Source organism: Myodes glareolus, chromosome 25 (genome assembly GCF_982192425.1).
Source record: "Myodes glareolus chromosome 25, mMyoGla1.1, whole genome shotgun sequence".
NCBI classification, from domain to species: Eukaryota; Metazoa; Chordata; class Mammalia; order Rodentia; family Cricetidae; genus Myodes; species Myodes glareolus.
The window spans coordinates 12,154,839-12,171,882 of NC_142050.1; the positions used below are offsets into that span (position 1 = coordinate 12,154,839).

The window sequence follows — 17,044 nt, forward strand, 5'->3', positions numbered from 1 at the left end:
TCCAGACTGGACTCTACTTTTCTCTTTATTTCCCTTTTAGTCAAAAGAAATGCACAGCTAAGTAGCATAGAGGGGGAAAAAAAGAAGAGAAAGGAGTAAACTGTATGTAGGCCAAATAGGATTATCCTTTTAATGAAGCTAATGTGAATTACTTTTAATAGGATTAAATCCCCTGGGTTTAGAGTAATAGAGAGAATCATCCTAGCTATTTCAAGAGAATGTGCCTAAGTGGTGTAGAAGAGTTCTAAATAATATTAGCATTCTACAGGTAAAGTGATCCCTGAGCATAAAGCTCACCATTCAAAGCTGGAAATTATGTTCATACTTAATATCTAATGTAAACAAAAACTGCTCATTCATTCCTGACCACCCAGAAATGAATAATCACACAGAAACTATATTAATTACAAAACTACTTGATTGATAGCTTAGGCATATTTCTAGTTACCTCTTACATCTTAAATTAGCCCATATTTATTGTTCTGTGTATTGCTGTGAGGCTGTGGCCTCCAGTAAGGGTTTCTGCACCCGTCTCCTTCGGTAGCTGTACGGAGTAGCTGACTCTGCCTACTCTCTCTATATATCTCTTCCAGCCTGGCTATATTCTGCCCTGCCATAGGCCAAAATAGCTTCTTTATTAATCAATGGTAATAAAACATATTCACAGCATACAGAGAGGAATCCTACACCATCTCCCTTTTTCTGTCTAAATAAAAAGGAAGATTTTAACTTTAACATAGTAAGATTCCATATAACAAAACAGGTTCAAGCAAGAATTACCATTACAATATTTAGTCTATTTGTATCTGGCAAAATATAAAAAAAAATATATACTATCATCTATTTTATCTTTGTGAGTCTAAAGTTTCATATCTAATTCATCTTTTATTATAACCAAGACAAACTATAACTGTCTTCAACTCTTCAAAGACCCAAGAAGGATATAATATTACTTAAGTAAACAGGAAATGCATTGTAAGCAACTTCCAAAACACTAGAATTGACAGAGACTTCTTGCTGCCTGAACAGTCACCTAAAGTTCTTTTATAACATTGGAACATCCATCTTCAGTCAACAGGCCCATAGTATCCGGCAGACTTTTCAATGAAGCAGTAATTTGAAAGGCTGTTTCACCTATCTTGGCAGTTTGTCAGTCACTTTCTTCTGTATCCTGTAGAATGTCTGGCAGACTCTTTCATGAAGCAGAAACCATGAAAGGCTGTCTTACCATCTTTAGGTATGTTTAGCAGTCACTTTTCTGTGGGTCCTAAAAGTCCAGTTTATACAGAATACCATCAAGTCGTCCAGACAAGAGCAGTTTCTTGCCCAAATGACCAGCCTTGCCACATTGAAAGCAAATTCCATGAGTTTCTTCAGTGCCCATCAACCTCTCTGAAGTAATTGGCACTGCCAGAAGCAGTCATGTCTCACTGTCAAGAAAAGTTTAAGTTCTTAAAACCTTTTAAATAACTTATTCTGTAGGTCTTTGAAAGGATTGAAGAATACCTATCCATTTGAAATGTATCACCATACATTTAGAAAATCTAGCTAACATGACTACAGGTTTAATTATTATAAATTACTATCTATTAATATAAATTTTAACTATATATTATATTTTAAATGAGCTGTACAAGCATAATACCTTAAACAAGAGGACAAATACATATACACAGTGTCACAAAGTAACCTTAAATTTATATCAACAGACCAAAGTCTGTACCAATGTAAAGTAATCATTTTTATATCATATCCCTCTCTAAATGAAAAAAAATTATAAACACCATTTTGAGAATTTGGGTGCAGGTTTCAAGACTACTTCCTGCTGATTGTTGAGTGAAATAGTCTTAGGGTTCATGGAGACCTTTTTGGGGGCTTGTTCCATCATACCACATTAACCTGGAAAGAATCCACAGATTCTCATTTCCTGTGGAAACAAAAGCAGAACCTCTTTTCCAAAGTAACATATTCTTAGACTCAAATTTTGAAGTTAAGATACCTTCATGTTGGTTTAACTTAATACCCACCAGAAACAAATGTTTCTCTGTAGTCAAAAAATTTAAAGAAAACACAATAATATACATAAACCAGACTTTCTGTTTATTTTCCATTTTATGTAGCTTTTTTACTATATTACTTTTCAGAACTTATTTTATTATATTTACTCCTTTAATCTATGACTGCCTGCATTTCTTTTTCTAACTGTTTATATTTGTCTCTCTCTCTCCCATGTTTATGTAAATTTTTAAAGCACACTATGACATGTTCAGAGGTTTATTTTTTTGCCTGTCTGTCTTGACTGCATAATAAAATCTATAATCATTTTCTGGCCAGTAGTGCTTCTTAAAATGCTATGTGGTGTGGCTAGGACTATGACTGCTTTGAGTTTTGGCACCACCCAGTCTAACATGGTGGAGGTACATTCGCTGCCACTTCTGGGATCCATGCTCACTGCCCCAGTTCCCGGGACACAGCATGTCTATGTCACCATTGAGCAACTAGTAGTGTGCTGTTTACAAACTCCATTTAAGTGCTCTGTAACTGCATCAGCATGAGCCAGGAGCTGACTCTTAGAAGAGCTATGCAGTTTTGCTGCTAACACCGAGTCAGGAAGCCTTCTCTTAAAGGAATTGCGATTCTGCTTGCCTCTAGCAAACAAAGTATACCTGAAAAAAAAAAATGCTTCTACTAAGAAGCTGTGATTAATGCTGTTCTTTTATGTCTAGAATTCCTTCCCGAGTTCTCTCAGATTTTATGTGGATGTAGTTGCGCCACATTGGTGCCACTTGTAAAAGGAGGTTGCTCATTCATTCCCAGCTGCCCAAACCCAAATAACTACACAGAAACTGTATTAATTGCAAAATTGCTTGATCAATAGCTTAGGTGTATTTCTAGCTACCTCTTACATCTTAAATTATCCCATTTTTATTATTTTGTGACTTGCCACAAGGCTATGGCCTACTGGAAAGGGTTCCAGTGTTTTTCTACTTTGGAAGCTACATGGTATCTCTCTGACTCTACATGCTCTCTCTCTATATCTCTTCCAGCCTGGCTGTATTTTGCTCTGCCATTGGCCGAAGCAACTTCTGTACTTGGGCCGCAGAGGAGAGGGTGCCTGAACTGGCCTTGCCCCACTATCACACTGATGTTTATTTCTAATATTACCATAGAATCTTCATCTTGAGGCAGATGGAGATAGAGACAGAGACCCTCATCAGAACAATGGATTGAACTCCCAAGGTCCAATTGAAGGGCAGAATGAGGAAGAAGACGAGCAAGGAAGTCAGGACCGCGAGGGGTTGGTCCACCCATGAGACAGTGTGCCTGTTCTAATGGGAGCTCACCAAATCCAGCTGGACTAGGACTGAATGATTGTGGCTGACAATGGGGGCTGACTGAGAAGCCATTGATAAAGGCACTGGGACTTGTTTTTACTGCATGTACTGGCTTTTTGGGACCCTAGTCTATTTGAATGCACACCTTCCTAGACCTGGATGAAGGAGGGAGGGCCTTGGACTTTCCACAGGGCAGGGTTCCCTGCCCTGTCTCAAGCAAGGATGAGTGCGGGAGTGGGAGCGAGAGGGGAATGGAAGGAGAGAAGAAAGTGTAAATTTTTGAATGGAAAAATAAAAAAAAAACATATTCACAGCATACAGAGGGGAATCGCACATCAATATAATTTAATTATTTTATGTCAGATCATTCTTTTTCAGAAAGGACAGGAACCTGACTAGAATATTTACACACAGCTGTATCATTTGCATATGCAGTATATTATACCAGAAAAAAATTGTTTATGATTTATTTTCCAGTAGGGACCCAAAAAATGAATTAAATTCCTTTGAGCATTAGTAAAAGTAATAATTGATGACACAATAAAAGTTGAAAACTATAGTATCAGAGAAAATAGAGAATTCAATAAACAGTGTTGGGAAATTGAGTATTTACAAACAAGTTAACATCATATCTATCTATGGCTCCAATTTATCAATAAATTAAATTTTGGACTTGCAAATGCTAGAAAATTGTTGATCAGTATTGGTAGAATCGTGGGGAGAAGGTTGTTTTCAGCATGTTTCCTCTGACTTTCAAGGCAGAAGTCTTAAAGAAAGGATGAGAAGTTTTGAGTGTATGAACTAAAAGTTCCAGCTGCTACATGGCATAAAGAATGCAAATGCAAATACTTCAGACTAAGAACACTGGCATGGTTTACAAGATGTCTTTTATCTTGCTCTATAAATAGCTCTCAAAAAATAGCTAGACCAACATTCCCACTGGCAAATCTCCGTACGAGTAAAATAGGTCAATATCATGAATAGGCAATTTATTAAACAATGCAAAAGGCTAAGAAAGAAGACACATTATTTAAACTGCTAAAGGGAAACAACTAATGTCAAAAAGAGATGAGCAAGGGAAGCCAGGCCTTCTCCTAAAGTACTGGTGACGTCTGTGTGGAGGATACTGTGATTTGTAGTCTATGCCTTCTTTTAATGGACATTTAGTGATCCAGGCTCTGGGGCTGCCCCACCTACAGAGATTCAGAAGTAAATTCAGAAGCAGAAAACCTTTATCCACAGGCAAATCTGCTCCGTTTGTGACCCACATCCAGTGATTGGTCAATGTAGAGATAAAAGCACGCAGTCATTTCAATACAACTAGGAATCATTCTGGCCTCTGATTCCCTGGGAATAAGCTAACCAACAGTGCTGGGTCATACGGGAGAACCATTGCTGCTTCTGCCCAATTCTGCCTCTGTACAAACTGATCTCAAGATCTGGCCTTGGATATTCAGTGAACTAAACCCTGAATTCAGAGTTTTGTGTTCATGGCAAATCAGATCTGCTAGTCTTAATTTCTAGATTTTAAAGAGAAAAATTGCTTATAGGTATCAATAGGTATAAATATAGCTTGCCATTATACTTGGAGATTTCATTTTTTTAAAGATAGCCATGAGTAGAAGAAAATTATATCACTAGGAATGTTCATGGGTAGAAGTTCTGATGATGCAAAAACTGTAATCTATTTGGCATCTGTTAGGAATTGGCAAATTGTTTCAACCATGTAGTTATTATAAGACTAAGCAAACAAAACCATGAAAATGATGCTGTGGCAAGGTATTCCATAAAATTTAAAATATTTTAATATGAGATTTAAAGCAATGGATTTCTAGGAAATGCACTCAGCATAACATTTTGTTTTTGATACATGCATCATTGCAAATAAGAAAGGGAAAATTAATTACCTGTTACTGTTTTTCTTTGAGAATTGAACTTAAAATCACTTTCAATTTTTCTTTGTGTTCTCTGAACTTCTTAAAATTTAACATAATTGAAGATGTGTTATGAAATTATGAAAAGTTTAGTATTTTATTTTTTGAAGACTAGAATAAAAAGAAATTTGAGCATAACCTCTAACAAGGACACTGTTTTGATTTATTTTGTTTCATTAGGGGGACTTCTCAGAAATACATAAACCTTTAGTATCCTATCTCAAACAACTTCTAAGTACTGAATACCCTACTTCCTCACTCCCCACTATGCATGAGTGTTAACACTTCTGTGCACGTGAACTACAATCTATTGCCAAGGACACTAAGATTAAATGACCGCTTTGCTTTTAGGATTTTCTTAAGGCTAACTGTTCTCTTTTTGAGATATAGTCACAGGATCATTTAACCAAAATTTCTAGGGCAGTGATTGCGGAGGTCTACTCCTTCCCTCCCACCCATTGGAGCTGAGGAGAGGCAAGGTTGGTGGAATGAAGCAAAGAGATGTTGGGGTTGCAGAGAGTCTCTGTAACCACCCTGGCCAGCAGCAAGGCAAAAAGGAAGTTCAGTTCAACATGACTAAGTAGAAGGTGTTGGACAAACTGTGAAGCTTGACCCCAAGTAGTTTATTCTGGGGCATATTTAAGCACAGCACAATTTGGTGAAATATTTCTTGGTGATAAAGAACTCAATCCTGTGTACACAATTAAGCTTAAAACATAACACGTCTAAATTCTTTGTAAAGTGCATGTGATATGTTCCAAAAAAGATGGATTCTGTAGATTAACTACTTGTGACACCTTCCAAAAAGATAGATTCTATAGATGGACAAGCTCACAATGAGGGTTTTGGGAAGGATCCAGTGTGGTCTCAGTTACAAAGATAGTTCAAAACATACCAGGCTATTAACCATGTCCCCTCCAGGCCTTCTGGACTGAAAACAGGTTATATATCTCTCCCTTTGAAAGACTAATCGTATGTTTTCAACATTCCTGGTGGGCCCAGTGTTTATCCATATGAGCAAAAGAAGCTCTGTACTTCCCACAAGACGTGACTGGGAAGTGGGACCTTGGACACCTGCAGGTTCTCCTTTGTTCAGGATGACTGTGCTTCAGTGCTTCCCATTTCTAATTCTGAGGATATCTGAACATTTTCCTTTACACTGTTGAAAACAGTGTGAATGCTAGTTGTTTTAATTATAGCTCTTGGAGTAACGTAGATCACTCAGAAGTATTTGGACTGCTGTGGCTTATCTGCTCTCAGAAATGCTTCAAGTGAATTGCACTAAAGTATTTAGTTTATATGAAGTAAAATCTGAAAAAACTCAGTGAAAACCATTTTTGTAATTTTCAAAACTACTTTGGAAAAGACTGTTTTGTTATTCTCGATAGTACTCTTGTATAAGAAAGCAGGAGAAATGTCTCTGCAATGTAACTGGCGTGAGGTTTTTAACACAGAGCTAAATAACCAATTACATTCCCATTTTTACATTGTTCACACACTATCCCAAATTGTATTCTGTTTTAAGGACTTATTTTTAGTCTCAATTTTCCGATATATATTCTTTCCCTGATTGATAGTCTTTGTTTTCACACTTAATGATCTGTGAGATTTAAATCTATTTTTATTACAAGTTACCTAACATCATTTGACAATTAAAAAGTAAACATATTATGAATTTTATTTTTGTCATATCCTATAAATTCTTTATCAACTTGACTGGTTTTTAATTTTAACAAGCAGGCATTTATTATAGAAAGGTATTGATATGGTTGATATGGTTGTTAGAACTTTTTAGTTTTACATATTTCATTATTCCCCTTGCATATGTACCCCCACACATGAACACACATAGATTAATTTGCTTGTACTACAGAGATCTTGCCTCCATTAAATGCAGACAACTTCACTCTAGATGAGTTATTTTCCTTGAACAGTTGATTTTCTTCTTAGGGAAAAATCATTGGTAAAAAATAGTTCTGAATGTGTCTATGTATATGTGAGATTACATAAAACACAACACAACAGAACACCCAAAAAAAACCAAAATATTATTTTCTTCAGTTCCAAATTTATTGCATAAGAAAAGTGTTTGTATGTGAATGCATGTTGCAAAACAATTTTAAATCTGTGCACTTATAGAATATTACCCTTGAGATTCATTGTGAATTCATTCTGTGGTGCTTCCACAGTAAATGAATGATTCATTCTAGTTATAGAAAATGGCATTTCATTTCAGTCAAAACCCATCCGGACATAAATGGCATGAATCTGTTTAGGGATTTTCTAGTTTGTACTTCTAAATAGTGGGGCAAAAGCTTGTTTTCCATTAGTTTAGCTGTAGGTAAACATTGTGTGCTTTCTAGATTTAATGGGCAGCTTGACTGCAACAAATTAGGCACCAAGTTCTAGATATTTACTCTTCTGTTTTGTCCATTCCTGGGAGATCACAATGTATTAGGGGTTGTGTGTGGAAAGTCTGCCATGGTTGTTTGCTTAAAATTCTTGGTTCAGATGGAAAGATGGAGAGATGTTAAAGAACCGCTGTAGGCCAACTGTGGCCTGTTTCTTTTCTTGAGGAATATAAGGCTGGGGAATGGTGGGAAATAGACATATATATGGCATTAGAAAAGCATAACATGTTTATTCCTATCATTTTTAGGCTATCAATATTAGTCAAACAATTTAGGGTACACTTTCTGTAACACTGAGTCTTTCATTCCTGAAGTTTTCATTCATGTAGTCTACAAAATCTGGCTTGCCATTTGAGCAGAGGCTAAAGTGGTTAACATAAAAGGCATTTTCCTCCTTGGGAGATGTTTAGAACTCAGTGTGAAAGATCAGGAATTAAAGAATTGTCATAGACATGCATGCAAGTCAAAATGTCAATACTTAGAAGGAAAAGTAAGGCAAAGGTGTTTGTGGAAGTCAGTACAGACATGAAAGCCAGTCTGTACTAGCTAGCCAAGTGAGGCAGGTAAACTAGACTATTTTAGACTCCTTCTATTATACACATCTTTTGAATTACTACAGAGATAAGAAAAGAGTAGTCTTTTCTAAAATGAAAATAAAAACTCAAAGTAATAGGCCACATTTCACATCCTGGCAACAATAGCTTCAAGGGTCACAATGTTATATGTGGTTTTCACTTTGGTCTTCTTCCTATTATTATTTGGAATTCTATGGAGCAATTCTTCTTATCATTAAGTTTTTAAGTATAAAGATGAGTGTTTTCCTAACAATGTTGACATTTTTAATGTTGTCAGTTTTTCAAACCTTGTACACAACCAATTTTTCTCTAGAACTGAATTTGGGTCTATCTTTGAGCACCATCTTCAGTGAGAGATTGTCAACAATATGTTTTGGATCTTGACAAGTCTTAATAATGGTTCATCAGCATGATATTTATTGACTCCTTTTTAAGTGTTACATGGTGAAATATCATAAGAATTTAGAAGAGGGTAGCAATGTTTGTTGGGTATATTATTGCTATTGCAAAGTTGCCACCCTTTGCAGATTCATATTTCTGCATTCTGTGTGTTAAAGATGAGTATACTGTTAATTAATTTATCAGTCACATGCCCATATATATGACTCTGAATGTCTAAGTTTTCAGATAAAATAATATGTTATCCAAAAGTTTTGATGGAATGAGGCTATACATACAGATGTTCACCTTCATCTGCTTTCTGCCTATGCTTGAAACTAAGAGTACATCAAGATCAAATTTACAGTCAGGGACACTGTCCTACTGTCAAACTGTTATGGTCTACATTTTATCCTACCACTTCCTCAACATATATGTTGATGTCTTAGACTCAGTGCCTTAAAATGCAACCTTATTTGAAGAAATTGTGGATGCAGTCAAAATGAGATCATGACAGAGTACATTGAACTGCCTAATATGACAGGTATACTTACAAAATAAATACATTTAGAAACAGACAGATATGTATACAAACACAAACATACACACAGAGAGACATAATCACATCCACACCCACTCCCTAGAAGACACACTGTGAAGATGAAGGCAAAGAGAAAGTGATGTTTTTATGGACCATAGCACTCCAAACATGTCCATAAGACCTCCAAAATCAGGCAAAAGCAAGGGACCAGTTCTCCATACTCTTCAGGAAAAATTACCCCGTGGGCACCATGACACTGAAACTAAGAGACCATAAATTTTTACTGTTGAGTACACTCAGTTTGTGGTCTTCTGTCATGACCACATTTCATTGTCTCAGCTTGTCTACCAGGATTTTCCAAGTCTTCAAATACTTATAGAGAAAAAATTACTAACATCACAGGCTCTTGGTAGCCACATATTTTTTTTTGTTCAGATAGGCCCTGTTTGCTGGCAGCAAGTAGAGGCTTGGCTTCTTTCAGAGATGACTTCCTTATTCACACTAGTGACAGAAACACTCTGGCTCTGATCCTGCTATTGAGGACTTAAGTGGGGTTTGTGAGCAGTTTGATCATAGCTGCTTAATGGCGACAAAGATCCACTGCATCTCTGGAGCTGGGGTGGTGAACATGGCTCCCAGAGGTAATGAACATACTTCCACTTGTTAGATGGGATCCAGCCGATAGGCAAAGCTACAGTATTAGTCCTAGTCATACCTGCTTAGCATTTTAAAAAACATTCTTGGTTAGAAAAGGATTACAGATACTCAGTAAAGACAGGCTCAGGACAAAAAAAAAGTCCTCTAAATGGGCCCACAGTTAGTTTGATAAATGTGTGTAATCACATTTGATGAATGTGTAGTAATCACATAGAAACAACATTAATCACAATACTATTTGGCCAACAGCTTAGGCATACTGTTAACTAGCTCTTACATCTTAAAACAGATAAGATGAAAGATAGACAAAGTCATAGAAAAAATAATGTGAGGATGTTTAACTGAGGTTCTTAAAGGAAAATTAAAATAAAAAATTATAATGGTCCATGAAAAGGTAGAAAATACACAGAGTCTGTATTATGTATATTATTGTATTCTTTAAATGTTTTTATTGAAGAGAGACATTTGATTCTGGGTGCTGCTAAGCTAAACCAATATAAATAGTTTAAAGGTATCTTGACTTTAAAATTTGAATCTAATGATATGTTACTTTGGAAAAGAGGCTCTGCTTTTGTTTACACAGAGGATAGAAACCTGTGGATTTCTTCCAGGGGAAAGTGATTTTATGGAACAAGATCTTCTGAAAGGTCTCGATGGATCCAAAAAATACTTTACCCAAAAGAGCAGGAAGCAGTTTGGAGAAAACTGTGCCCAAATTCCCAAAATGATTGTTTATAAATGTTTATTTTCATTTAAAAGGGGTTGAGTATAAATGGTTAAATCATTACAGTCAATCTTTTGCCAAAAATGGGACGGGATATGATATATAAATGAATAATTTACATTGGTATGATTTTGTTCTATTGATATAAATTTAAGGTCAATTTTGCTATACTCTATATATGTATATCTATAATTATATCTATATATAAACTTTTGTTTATGGTTATATGCTTATACAGATCACTTAAAATGTAATTTATAATTAAGAAATACAGATTAATAGTCATCTATACTAATTAAATTTTTATCATGTTAGTTAGATTTTTCTAGAAAGAGATATATTCAGTTAGATAAATAATCTTCAATACTTCAAAGGCCTAAAGAATATGGCATTTAAAAAATTTTAAGAACTTAGACTTTTCTTGATAGTGAGACATGTCTGCTTCTGGCAGTACCAATTACTTGAGAGAGGTTGATGGGCACTGAAGAAACTCATTATAAAATTTGTCTTCAATGTGACAAGATTAGCCATTGGGGCATGAAACTATTTTTGCCTGGGATGCTTGATGGTATGCTATATAAACTGGACATGCAGGACCCACAGAAAAGAAACTGCTGAACTTTCCAAAATATGGGGATATCTTTCAGGGTTTCTGTTTCACAGCAGAAACTGCCAGACATTCTTCAGGAGAAAGAAAAAAGCAACTGATAAACTTTGTCAGTATAAGGCAGAAGAGGTCTTCAAATTTCTGGCTTCACTAGAAAGTCTGACAGATATTTGGGGCCTATAGGCTGAAGATGGATGCCCTAACATGGCAGAAGAATTCACGATGACTCCCCAGTCAACAAGATGTTTCTGTCAATTCTAGAACTTTGGAGGTTGCTTACAATGCACTTTCTGTTTACATAGGTAATATTATATCCGTGTGGGGTCTTTGATGGAGTTGAAGACTAGATTATTATAATTACAGGTTACCTTTGTTATGATAAAATATAACTTAGATATAAAACTTTAGACTCACACAGACAAGGTAGATGATATTTTCCTTAATTTCCTAAATATAAATGGACTAAATATTTAACTATAATTCTTACCTGACAACTGTTTTTTATATGTAAATTTACTATGTTAAAGTGAAAACCTTCCTTTTATTTAGACAAAAAAGGGGAGATGATGTGGGATGTCCTTCTGTATATATGTTACTTTTATTGGTTGATGAATAAAGCTATTTTGTCCAATGGCTTAGCAGAGTAAAATCAGACAGGAAATCCAGATGGAGGGAGAGAGAGAGAAAGAGAGAGAGACAGGGAGAGAGAGAGAGAGAGACAGAAGAGTAGATGAAGTCAAAGCGATATGTAGCTGCTGAAGGAGAAAGATAGCGGAACATATCTGGTAAGCCACAGCCTTATGGGAATACATAGATTTATAGAAATGGGCTAATTTAAGATGTAAGAGCTACCTAGGAATATGACTAAGCCATTGGCCAAACAGTGTTGTAATTAATGTTGTTTCTGTGTGATTATTTGGGTCTGAGTGGCAGGGAGACAACAGTGCAGTTTCTGTTTACAGGAAACAGTTTGGAGCAGAATAATATCTCCTTTCAGCATGAACCAACACAATTGTTTCCTTGACTTTGTTTTAGAGTGACTCTCCTATGCATCATCTAATACAAGGTTCATATGCACATCAAAACCAATAATACAACCCTTTATCTGCATATTCACTTGCTCATACAGTCACACCTGAATCTGAGATCTATTTTACAAGTATCTGAAGATGAGGTTTATGGGATACACTATCACTTTTTGCACCTTCTGGTCCTGGCCATGATACAACATGGTGAAAGTCACAAAGACCATGAGAGGAGAAAAGTTACCTCTCAGAAAAGTGACTTCTGAAAGTCCAGATTTGGATTTTTAAAGCTTCATTTTAATGTTTTATGTGTGTGTATGTGTGTGTGCATGTATGTATGTTATAGTGCCTGTTGACACCAGGAAGAGACATATCTCATGAAAGTGGAGTTGCAATTTATTATGAGCCCTCTAATAAGGATGCTGGGAATTGAAGTTAGGTCCTCTAAAAAAGCACCAAGTGCACTTTAGGAATGAGTCATCTTTCCTGTGGAGCCCTATTATGGTGTTTAGTCAGGCAGTCAGTGTTGAGAAAGACTGTACTAGGTGGAATAAATATCAATACACATGGGGTAGTTTCAGAAGCAAATAGAAGCTAAAGCTGTGGATGTCAACCCAGGAGGAAATAGTTGCACATGAAGAGGTGAATGGTTGGGTGCCAGATCTAACCATCAAAAGGATTAAGAGTACAGAGGTCTTCAAAGACTTGAACCTTCCAGAGGAGAAATGATGCAGAGGGCAGAATCCAGAGCTCATGATTAGCCTCCTGAGACCACCTGAGTGGGTTTCTCATCCAGCTGGGTTTCTGAAGTCTCCTCTTCAAATCTTTACCACATTCTAGAGTTCTTGACTTTTTATACTTGCTTTTCATTAACAACAAGGCTCAGTTGACAGAAGTAATTCAAGAATTTATACATAGCAAAGTTAACTTTGGAATCAACAAAATAATGAGATAATTCAGTGTCCAGGGGTGCCTTTAGCCTTTGTTTAAACAATTAAGAAAGATCAATATAAAAATTTTCATTAAAATGACATGTTCTTGTCCAGGAAATTTGATACAGCTTTATGATATTTGCATAACTTTTCTTACTAAAATGAAGCCATACATGAACCAGAAAGGGAAACAGCAAAGAGTAAGAATTTATTTTGCCTAGCTGACTATTCAGTTTTTACCTTCAAAGATTTATTATGACACATCAAGAGACTTAGGGAGTTTCCTCTTTTTTTTCCTGCTATTTTTCAAAAAAATATTAAAGGAAAGTATCAAAATGGGAATTTGATAACGTTTTAACAGTGAGCAGAGATTTTCTTTTTGTATTATAATAGTTCTAGAAAACTGTCACCAGCTCATTAGGTTGATTGCATATGCTCATTTGAACTATTTGTATTTGAAGGAATATGTAATGTTTCTGTTTCCTGATTGTTTCTAATTATGAAGGTTTTCAAGAATATATATCTAGCACCATTTAGATTTTTATTTTTTAAAAGGGTAATTGACTATGATCTTATATATTTAATAGTGCATAATTCATTTTTATGCATTCAATTGAATACTAACGTTTTCTTTTATTTTTGAAACTTTATTTCTGATAATTATTTAACAGTATATTGTATTTACTATATTATATTTCAAGTTATTAGTCAAAAATAAACTTTGAATACTCGGGATTATTTTATCTGGGTCCAACAATTTAAGTTGCTGCTTTCATAATTTGTTTTAAAGCATATTCAAAATAATTAGCTATGCAAAATTTAAAGTTTGCTTGTTGGAATTAAGTGTCACTAACTGGGTACGACAAAATCTGCTGATTTCATTCATGCTGAGCTCATGACCAGTAAGTATGAAATTTGTTTTAGATAAGAGTCAGTGAATTTAGTACCCGTGAGTGATGCCAGGTTGGCAACCTTTGAGTAGTGCCAGATGGACATAGGAGATGTTGGTTTTATTTTAATGAACAAAAGAGAGAAGCAGGTGCTACACGAGCTGTGTCAGGTGTTGCTGGAATTTTTGACTTGCATTTCCAATCTAGCATTTAGTCTCCGCTTTGGAATAGATAAGGACTCGGGATGGGAGGAAAAGCGAGAAGTTTTTTCTCATTGAGCACTCCTGAGATAAAAATTACTATGACAACTGTGGATCAGCAAAGGTGAAAATCGTAATTTCAACACTTAGTTGTGCTGTGTATTAGCATCAGTTCCCTAAGCATCATCAGAACTGAAGGAGATACTAGCTGTCTTCTGTCCAAATACCCTCGTTTCACAGACAGGGAAAGTTACCACTAATCACGTGACTACTTAGGGTTATAACTTCAACTCATATCTACAACTATATTATTTATTTGTTTGTTTGTTTTTTAATATAGGGCTTTATGTAGCCCTGGCTGGCCTCCAACTCACTATATAACTGAGAATGGCCTTGAACTTCTAATGTTCTTGCTTCTATCTTTTAAGTTCTGTGATTACAGGCCTAGGCAACCAAACTGGTTATGGTGCTGGGGACTGAACAGTGGGCTTCATGTGCGCAGGCCAAGCACTGCACCAACTAGATTCCAGCCCAAGTCCCAATGTTACTCTTTATTCTTGACTTGGAATCTGTCAGTGTCAACATCACCATTAGATTGCATGGTTAAAATCTTAAAAAAAAATAAAAAAGAAAAATAAGACTAGTCTGTGTTGGTGTACTAAGTGGACTCGAGTTAATAAAAAGAAAAGATATAAATCTGGGAGGGGGAAAATGGTGGGAGATAATAGAGGAAGGAATGGAGGGGAGGAAAAGTGGGGTGGATTTGATCAAAATTTACTAGAAACATTGAGAATGTCCCAAATAACAGAAACAAAAGCATTTATTCAGATTGTGATGGTTAATTTTATCTCTCAACTTGACAAAATGTAGAAAAACCTGAGAAGAATAACTGAATGAGAGATTATTTAGACCAAGCTGGCCTGTAGGTATGACTGTTGGAGATTTTCTTAATTGTATTAGTTGTTATGAGAAGATTCTGCCAGTATGACCAGCATCATTCCCTAGTCAGAGATTTCGGGACTGTATAGTAGTAGAAAATGAACTGATACTGTCTGTATTTCTCTATGCTCTTGATAGTATATAGGATATGACTAGCTACTTCTAGTTCTTGTCGCTTTCACTACCCCCCCCCCCAAAAAAAGGATGTATAGCCTGAAATTATGCACTGAAATAAATTCTTTCTCTCCTAAAACAAACAAACCCAAACACCCTCTTAGCTTATTTTATCCATAGCTGGAAGAAACAAGCAAAGCAATTCACTGCTAATACTTTTTTCCAAAGGGATTTTTAACATTTAAACATTTTATATCATTATTATTATTGTTCTTATTATTGTGTGTGTGTGCACGCATGTGTGTGTGTATGCAGGATCATATTTACCAGACATATGTTGACGTCGAAGGACAACTTTCTGGAGTTGGTTCGTTCCTTCTATCATGGTTTCTGGGGATTCAACTTAAGTACTCAAGTGCCTTTCCCAGTGACCATCTCATTGTCTGCTTACTGCTACTTTTGGACTGAGAGTGAATGTTAGATCTGCTACCTGTATTTCCAGGTATATATTTTCCCTTTGGCAGTTAGCATATCAAAAATGTAAACTATTTTCAGCCTAAATGAAATCTTCTAATTAACAGTCATTATTATTTTTAATATAATCTGATTGCATTACAAACATTGAAGGAAACAATTAAAGCATGCTGAGAACGAGCTTGACACAATCATAACATACTAATCTCTTCTAGTTTGTTCCATATTTTCTGTAGTAAAAAACTAATGTCTCTTTCATTTAGTTGTATGACCCATGGCTATGTCCATGTTAATGTAAAGAAAATTATGTAAATATTACGTCAGTCAAAATATTTCCTCATCATAACATAGCACAAAGTGATAGGATATAAGGTGAACAGAAAAGAAAGTATATGCTGGTGTGGAAATGAATCTGCATTTATAGGTAGCATTTGTGCTGAACAAACTAAAACATGTTTTTGTTTTGGTCTTAAATGTTCCTTGCTGGATCTTGTGTTTAAGGATTGATTCCTAACGTAGTAATGTTCATAGATGGAACATTAAGGAAGTTATTAGATCATGAGGTTTTTCCTCATCAATGAGTTAATCCACTGATGAGTTCTTGACTAGATTGGTTGTTGGGAGTGACAGAAATTGAGAATTAAAAAAATTAGACTTGGGAAGAAAAAATGTTTCACTTGATATCAAACAGGATATAAACTAAGAACTAAGAACTGATGTTCAAATTTGAACCTAGGCCATCCTGTCTCCAGGAAGTGAGTCTACAAGCTGTACCTTTGGGAGATGTAGTCTATCATACGCCTATTTCTTTTCTCTCTGCTTCCAGGCTGCCATTGGGTACACAGAATTGCTCTGCCCAGTGCTCCCTAACATGATGTTCTGCCTCATAAAGGCCCAGAAAACTCAGAGCCAAGTCACCATGTAAGCCAGTATCTGAAGTTGTGAGTCAGAGCAACAATAATTTCTTTCTTTGTGCCGTTTAGCTCAGGGTTATATTTTTTGTACCTGTGGAATGTTGATTGACATGAGCAGTTTAGATGATTTTATTCTGTTCCTCTACTTTGCTTCTTTCTCTTTCACCCTCATTACTTCTATCAGGAGTCCCTCATTCTCAGATTGCTATTTAACTTGCTTTTCTCTCAATTCTGCATGACTGCAACCATGTGGATTTCTGGACAGGTTGAATCCACTTTTCCTACACCTGTTCTTCTTTTCCATCCTTGTATCTTTCATCCCAGAACAATGAGATTCTAGGATCACACACACATACACACGACCTCTATTTTTTGAGCATCTCTTCTGATGGTG

The 17,044-nt window shown here is 35.8% G+C and overlaps 1 pseudogene; it reads right to left on the reverse strand.

Moving 5' to 3' along the window:
- Positions 1–12,393, reverse strand: part of LOC125409833 (small nuclear ribonucleoprotein E pseudogene) — a 73,146-nt pseudogene extending 60,753 nt beyond the window's left edge.
- Positions 12,394–17,044: the final 4,651 nt, after the last annotated feature.